This window comes from Dendrobates tinctorius, unplaced genomic scaffold (assembly GCF_039654945.1).
Source record: "Dendrobates tinctorius isolate UK_male_01 unplaced genomic scaffold, ASM3965494v1 ptg000331l, whole genome shotgun sequence".
NCBI lineage: Eukaryota > Metazoa > Chordata > Amphibia > Anura > Dendrobatidae > Dendrobates > Dendrobates tinctorius.
This window is the reverse complement of record NW_027361997.1, coordinates 334,367-344,235: the sequence shown is the minus strand read 5'-3', so window position 1 is coordinate 344,235 and position 9,869 is coordinate 334,367.

The window sequence follows — 9,869 nt, the reverse complement described above, 5'->3', positions numbered from 1 at the left end:
ACCTGTTTATATGGGATATGTGCTCATTCCCCTATTATCTACATATATTTCATGCTCATTCCTCACCTATAAAGCTCAGGGAATATAATATACACCTGTTTATATGGGATATGTGTTCATTCCCCTATTATCTACATATATTTCATGTTCATTCCCCACCTATAAAGCACAGGGAATATAATATACACCTGTTTATATGGGATATGTGCTCATTCCCCTATTATCTACATATATTTCATGCTCATTCCCCACCTATAAAGCACAGGGAATATAATACACACCTGTTTATATGGGATGTGTGATCATTCCCCTATATCTACATATATTTCATGTTCATTCCTCACCTATAAAGCACAGGGAATATAATATACACCTGTTTATATGGGATAGGTGCTCATTCCCCTATTATCTACATATATTTCATGCTCATTCCCCACCTATAAAGCACAGGGAATATAATATAGACCTGTTTATATGGGATGTGTGATCATTCCCCTATATCTACATATATTTCATGTTCATTCCCCACTTATAAAGCTCAGGGAATATAATATACACCTGTTTATATGGATATGTGTTCATTCCTCTATTATCTATATATATTACATGTTCATTCCCCACCTATAAAGCTCAGGGAATATAATATACACCTGTTTATATGGGATGTGTGATCATTCCCCTATTATCTACATATATTACATGTTCATTCCCCACCTATAAAGCTCAGGGAATATAATATACACCTGTTTATATGGGATGTGTTCATTCCCCTATTATCTACATATATTTCATGTTCATTCCTCACCTATAAAGCACAGGGAATATAATATACACCTGTTTATATGGATATGTGTTCATTCTCCTATTATCTACATATATTCCATGTTCATTCCCCACCTATAAAGCACAGGGAATATAATATACACCTGTTTATATGGGATGTGTGATCATTCCCCTATTATCTACATATATTACATGTTCATTCCCCACCTATAAAGCACAGGGAATATAATATACACTTGTTTATATAGGGTATGTGCTCATTCCCCTATTATCTACATATATTACATGTTCATTCCCCACCTATAAAGCACAGGGAATATAATATACACTTGTTTATATAGGGTATGTGCTCATTCCTCTATTATCTACATATATTTCATGTTCATTCCTCACCTATAAAGCACAGGGAATATAATATACACCTGTTTATATGGGATGTGTGATCATTCCCCTATTATCTACATATATTACATGTTCATTCCCCACCTATAAAGCACTGGGAATATAATATACACTTGTTTATATAGGGTATGTGCTCATTCCCCTATTATCTACATATATTTCATGCTCATTCCTCACCTATAAAGCTCAGGGAATATAATATACACCTGTTTATATGGGATATGTGCTCATTCCCCTATTATCTACATATATTCCATGTTCATTCCCCACCTATAAAGCACAGGGAATATTATATACACCTGTTTATATGGGATATGTGTTCATGCCCCTATTATCTACATATATTTCATGTTCATTCCCCACCTATAAAGCACAGGGAATATAATATTCACCTGTATATATGGAATATGTGTTCATGCCCCTATTATCTACATATATTACATGTTCATTCCCCACCTATAAAGCTCAGGGAATATAATACACACCTGTTTATATGGGATATGTGTTCATTCCTCTATTATCTACATATATTACATGTTCATTCCCCACCTATAAAGCACAGGGAATATAATATACACCTGTTTATATGGGATATGTGTTCATTCCTCTATCATCTACATATATTTTATGTTCATTCTCCACCTATAAAGCACAGGGAATATAATATACACCTGTTTATATGGGATATGTGTTCATTCCCCTATTATCTACATATATTTCATGTTCATTCCCCACCTATAAAGCACAGGGAATATAATATACACCTGTTTATATGGGATATGTGTTCATTCCTCTATTATCTACATATGTTACATGCTCATTCCCCACCTATAAAGCACAGGGAATATAATATACACCTGTATATATGGGATATGTGTTCATTCCTCTATCATCTACATATATTTTATGTTCATTCTCCACCTATAAAGCACAGGGAATATAATATACATCTGTTTATATGGGATATGTGTTCATTCCTCTATTATCTACATATATTTCATGTTCATTCCCCACCTATAAAGCACAGGGAATATAATATACACCTGTTTATATGGGATATGTGATTATTCCTCTATTATCTACATATATTTCATGTTCATTCCCCACCTATAAAGCACAGGGAATATAATATACACCTGTTTATATGGGATATGTGCTCATTCCTCTATTATCTACATATATTCCATGTTCATTCCCCACCTATAAAGCACAGGGAATATAATATACACCTGTTTATATGGGATATGTGATTATTCCTCTATTATCTACATATATTTCATGTTCATTCCCCACCCATAAAGCTCAGGGAATATAATATACTCCTGTTTATAAGGGATATGTGCTCATTCCTCTATTATGTACATACATTACATGTTCATTCCCCACCTATAAAGCACAGGGAATATAATATACTCCTGTTTATATGGGATATGTGATCATTCCCCTATTATCTACATATATTACATGCTCATTCCCCTCCTATAAAGCACAGGGAATATAATATACATCTGTTTATATGGGATATGTGTTCATTCCCCTATTATCTACATATATTTCATGTTCATTCCCCACCTATAAAGCACAGGGAATATAATATCCACCTGTTTATATGGGATATGTGTTCATTCCCCTATTATCTACATATATTACATGTTCATTCCCCACCTATAAAGCACAGGGAATATAATATACACCTGTTTATATGGGATATGTGATCATTCCTCTATTATCTACATATATTACATGTTCATTCCCCACCTATAAAGCACAGGGAATATAATATACACCTGTTTATATGGGATATGTGTTCATTCCTCTATTATCTACATATATATCATGTTCATTCCTCACCTATAAAGCACAGGGAATATAATATACACCTGTTTATATGGGATATGTGTTCATTCCTCTATTATCTACATATATTCCATGCTCATTCCCCACCTATAAAGCACGGGGAATATAATATACACCTGTTTATATGGGATATGTGCTCATTCCCCTATTATCTACATATATTTCATGCTCATTCCTCACCTATAAAGCTCAGGGAATATAATATACACCTGTTTATATGGGATATGTGCTCATTCCCCTATTATCTACATATATTCCATGTTCATTCCCCACCTATAAAGCACAGGGAATATTATATACACCTGTTTATATGGGATATGTGCTCATTCCCCTATTATCTACATATATTTCATGCTCATTCCTCACCTATAAAGCTCAGGGAATATAATATACACCTGTTTATATGGGATATGTGTTCATTCCCCTATTATCTACATATATTTCATGTTCATTCCCCACCTATAAAGCACAGGGAATATAATATACACCTGTTTATATGGGATATGTGCTCATTCCCCTATTATCTACATATATTTCATGCTCATTCCCCACCTATAAAGCACAGGGAATATAATACACACCTGTTTATATGGGATGTGTGATCATTCCCCTATATCTACATATATTTCATGTTCATTCCTCACCTATAAAGCACAGGGAATATAATATACACCTGTTTATATGGGATAGGTGCTCATTCCCCTATTATCTACATATATTTCATGCTCATTCCCCACCTATAAAGCACAGGGAATATAATATAGACCTGTTTATATGGGATGTGTGATCATTCCCCTATATCTACATATATTTCATGTTCATTCCCCACTTATAAAGCTCAGGGAATATAATATACACCTGTTTATATGGGATATGTGTTCATTCCTCTATTATCTACATATATTTCATGCTCATTCCCCACCTATAAAGCACAGGGAATATAATATACACCTGTTTATATGGGATAGGTGCTCATTCCCCTATTATCTACATATATTTCATGCTCATTCCCCACCTATAAAGCACAGGGAATATAATATAGACCTGTTTATATGGGATGTGTGATCATTCCCCTATATCTACATATATTTCATGTTCATTCCCCACTTATAAAGCTCAGGGAATATAATATACACCTGTTTATATGGGATATGTGTTCATTCCTCTATTATCTACATATATTTCATGCTCATTCCCCACCTATAAAGCACAGGGAATATAATATACACCTGTTTATATGGGATAGGTGCTCATTCCCCTATTATCTACATATATTTCATGCTCATTCCCCACCTATAAAGCACAGGGAATATAATATAGACCTGTTTATATGGGATGTGTGATCATTCCCCTATATCTACATATATTTCATGTTCATTCCCCACTTATAAAGCTCAGGGAATATAATATACACCTGTTTATATGGGATATGTGTTCATTCCTCTATTATCTACATATATTTCATGCTCATTCCCCACCTATAAAGCTCAGGGAATATAATATACACCTGTTTATATGGGATAGGTGCTCATTCCCCTATTATCTACATATATTTCATGCTCATTCCCCACCTATAAAGCTCAGGGAATATAATATATACCTGTTTATATGGGATATGTGATCATTCTCCTATTATCTACATATATTACATGTTCATTCCCCACCTATAAAACACAGGGAATATAATATACACCTGTTTATATGGGATATGTGTTCATTCCTCTATTATCTACATATATTTCATATTCATTCCCCACCTATAAAGCTCAGGGAATATAATATACACCTGTTTATATGGGATATGTGATCATTCTCCTATTATCTACATATATTACATGTTCATTCCCCACCTATAAAACACAGGGAATATAATATACACCTGTTTATATGGGATATGTGTTCATTCCTCTATTATCTACATATATTTCATGTTCATTCCTCACCTATAAAGCACAGGGAATATAATATACACCTGTTTATATGGGACATGTGCTCATTCCCCTATTATCTACATATATTCCATGCTCATTCCCCACCTATAAAGCACAGGGAATATAATATACACCTGTATGTATGGAATATGTGTTCATGCCCCTATTATCTACATATATTTCATGTTCATTCCCCACCTATAAAGCACAGGGAATATAATATACACCTGTATATATGGAATATGTGTTCATGCCCCTATTATCTACATATATTACATGTTCATTCCCCACCTATAAAGCTCAGGGAATATAATATACACCTGTTTATATGGGATATGTGTTCATTCCTCTATTATCTACATATATTACATGTTCATTCCCCACCTATAAAGCACAGGGAATATAATATACACCTGTATATATGGGATATGTGTTCATTCCTCTATCATCTACATATATTTTATGTTCATTCCCCACCTATAAAGCACAGGGAATATAATATACACCTGTTTATATGGGATATGTGATCATTCCTCTATTATCTACATATATTTCATGCTCATTCTCCACCTATAAAGCACAGGGAATATAATATACACCTGTTTACATGGGATATGTGTTTATTCCCCTATTATCTACATATATTTCATGTTCATTCCCCACCTATAAAGCTCAGGGAATATAATATACAACTGTTTATATGGGATATGTGATCATTCCTCTATTATCTACATATATTTCATGTTCATTCCCCACCTATAAAGCACAGGGAATATAATATACACCTGTTTATATGGGATATGTGTTCATTCCTCTATTATCTACATATATTCCATGTTCATTCCCCACCTATAAAGCACGGGGAATATAATATACACCTGTTTATATGGGATATGTGCTCATTCCTCTATTATCTACATATATTTCATGCTCATTCCCCACCTATAAAGCTCAGGGAATATAATATACACCTGTTTATATGGGATATGTGTTCATTCTCCTATTATCTACATATATTCCATGTTCATTCCCCACCTATAAAGCTCCGGGAATATAATATACACCTGTTTATATGGGATATGTGCTCATTCCTCTATTATCTACATATATTTCATGCTCATTCCCCACCTATAAAGCTCAGGGAATATAATATACACCTGTTTATATGGGATAAGTGATCATTCTCCTATTATCTACATATATTTCATGTTCATTCCTCACCTATAAAGCACAGGGAATATAATATACACCTGTTTATATGGGATATGTGATCATTCCTCTATTATCTACATATATTTCATGCTCATTCCCCACCTATAAAGCACAGGGAATATAATATACACCTGTTTACATGGGATATGTGTTCATTCCCCTATTATCTACATATATTTCATGTTCATTCCCCACCTATAAAGCTCAGGGAATATAATATACAACTGTTTATATGGGATATGTGATCATTCCTCTATTATCTACATATATTTCATGTTCATTCCCCACCTATAAAGCACAGGGAATATAATATACCCCTGTTTATATGGGATATGTGCTCATTCCTCTATTATCTACATATATTTTATGTTCATTCCCCACCTATAAAGCACAGGGAATATAATATAGACCTGTTTATATGGGATATGTGATCATTCCTCTATTACCTACATATATTTCATGCTCATTCTCCACCTATAAAGCACAGGGAATATAATATACACCTGTTTACATGGGATATGTGTTCATTCCCCTATTATCTACATATATTTCATGTTCATTCCCCACCTATAAAGCTCAGGGAATATAATATACAACTGTTTATATGGGATATGTGATCATTCCTCTATTATCTACATATATTTCATGTTCATTCCCCACCTATAAAGCACAGGGAATATAATATACACCTGTTTATATGGGATATGTGTTCATTTCTCTATTATCTACATATATTCCATGTTCATTCCCCACCTATAAAGCACGGGGAATATAATATACACCTGTTTATATGGGATATGTGCTCATTCCTCTATTATCTACATATATTTCATGCTCATTCCCCACCTATAAAGCTCAGGGAATATAATATACACCTGTTTATATGGGATATGTGTTCATTCTCCTATTATCTACATATATTCCATGTTCATTCCCCACCTATAAAGCTCCGGGAATATAATATACACCTGTTTATATGGGATATGTGCTCATTCCTCTATTATCTACATATATTTCATGCTCATTCCCCACCTATAAAGCTCAGGGAATATAATATACACCTGTTTATATGGGATATGTGATCATTCTCCTATTATCTACATATATTTCATGTTCATTCCTCACCTATAAAGCACAGGGAATATAATATACACCTGTTTATATGGGATATGTGATCATTCCTCTATTATCTACATATATTTCATGCTCATTCCCCACCTATAAAGCACAGGGAATATAATATACACCTGTTTACATGGGATATGTGTTCATTCCCCTATTATCTACATATATTTCATGTTCATTCCCCACCTATAAAGCTCAGGGAATATAATATACAACTGTTTATATGGGATATGTGATCATTCCTCTATAATCTACATATATTTCATGTTCATTCCCCACCTATAAAGCATAGGGAATATAATATACACCTGTTTATATGGGATATGTGTTCATTCCTCTATTATCTACATATATTCCATGCTCATTCCCCACCTATAAAGCACGGGGAATATAATATACACCTGTTTATATGGGATATGTGCTCATTCCTCTATTATCTACATATATTTCATGCTCATTCCTCACCTATAAAGCACAGGGAATATAATATACACCTGTTTATATGGGATATGTGTTCATTCCTCTATTATCTACATATATTCCATGCTCATTCCCTACCTATAAAGCACGGGGAATATAATATACACCTGTTTATATGGGATATGTGCTCATTCCTCTATTATCTACATATATTTCATGCTCATTCCCCACCTATAAAGCTCAGGGAATATAATATACACCTGTTTATATGGGATATGTGATCATTCTCCTATTATCTACATATATTACATGTTCATTCCCCACCTATAAAACACAGGGAATATAATATACACCTGTTTATATGGGATATGTGTTCATTCCTCTATTATCTACATATATTTCATATTCATTCCCCACCTATAAAGCTCAGGGAATATAATATACACCTGTTTATATGGGATATGTGCTCATTCTTCTATTATCTACATATATTCCATGTTCATTCCCCACCTATAAAGCACAGGGAATATAATATACACCTGTTTATATGGGATATGTGATCATTCTCCTATTATCTACATATATTACATGTTCATTCCCCACCTATAAAACACAGGGAATATAATATACACCTGTTTATATGGGATATGTGTTCATTCCTCTATTATCTACATATATTTCATGTTCATTCCCCACCTATAAAGCACAGGGAATATAATATACACCTGTTTATATGGGACATGTGCTCATTCCCCTATTATCTACATATATTCCATGCTCATTCCCCACCTATAAAGCACAGGGAATATAATATACACCTGTATATATGGAATATGTGTTCATGCCCCTATTATCTACATATATTTCATGTTCATTCCCCACCTATAAAGCACAGGGAATATAATATACACCTGTATATATGGAATATGTGTTCATGCCCCTATTATCTACATATATTACATGTTCATTCCCCACCTATAAAGCTCAGGGAATATAATACACACCTGTTTATATGGGATATGTGTTCATTCCTCTATTATCTACATATATTACATGTTCATTCCCCACCTATAAAGCACAGGGAATATAATATACACCTGTTTATATGGGATATGTGTTCATTCCTCTATCATCTACATATATTTTATGTTCATTCTCCACCTATAAAGCACAGGGAATATAATATACACCTGTTTATATGGGATATGTGTTCATTCCCCTATTATCTACATATATTTCATGTTCATTCCCCACCTATAAAGCACAGGGAATATAATATACACCTGTTTACATGGGATATGTGTTTATTCCCCTATTATCTACATATATTTCATGTTCATTCCCCACCTATAAAGCTCAGGGAATATAATATACAACTGTTTATATGGGATATGTGATCATTCCTCTATTATCTACATATATTTCATGTTCATTCCCCACCTATAAAGCACAGGGAATATAATATACACCTGTTTATATGGGATATGTGTTCATTCCTCTATTATCTACATATATTCCATGTTCATTCCCCACCTATAAAGCACGGGGAATATAATATACACCTGTTTATATGGGATATGTGCTCATTCCTCTATTATCTACATATATTTCATGCTCATTCCCCACCTATAAAGCTCAGGGAATATACTATACACCTGTTTATATGGGATATGTGTTCATTCTCCTATTATCTACATATATTCCATGTTCATTCCCCACCTATAAAGCTCCGGGAATATAATATACACCTGTTTATATGGGATATGTGCTCATTCCTCTATTATCTACATATATTTCATGCTCATTCCCCACCTATAAAGCTCAGGGAATATAATATACACCTGTTTATATGGGATAAGTGATCATTCTCCTATTATCTACATATATTTCATGTTCATTCCTCACCTATAAAGCACAGGGAATATAATATACACCTGTTTATATGGGATATGTGATCATTCCTCTATTATCTACATATATTTCATGCTCATTCCCCACCTATAAAGCACAGGGAATATAATATACACCTGTTTACATGGGATATGTTTTCATTCCCCTATTATCTACATATATTTCATGTTCATTCCCCACCTATAAAGCTCAGGGAATATAATATACAACTGTTTATATGGGATATGT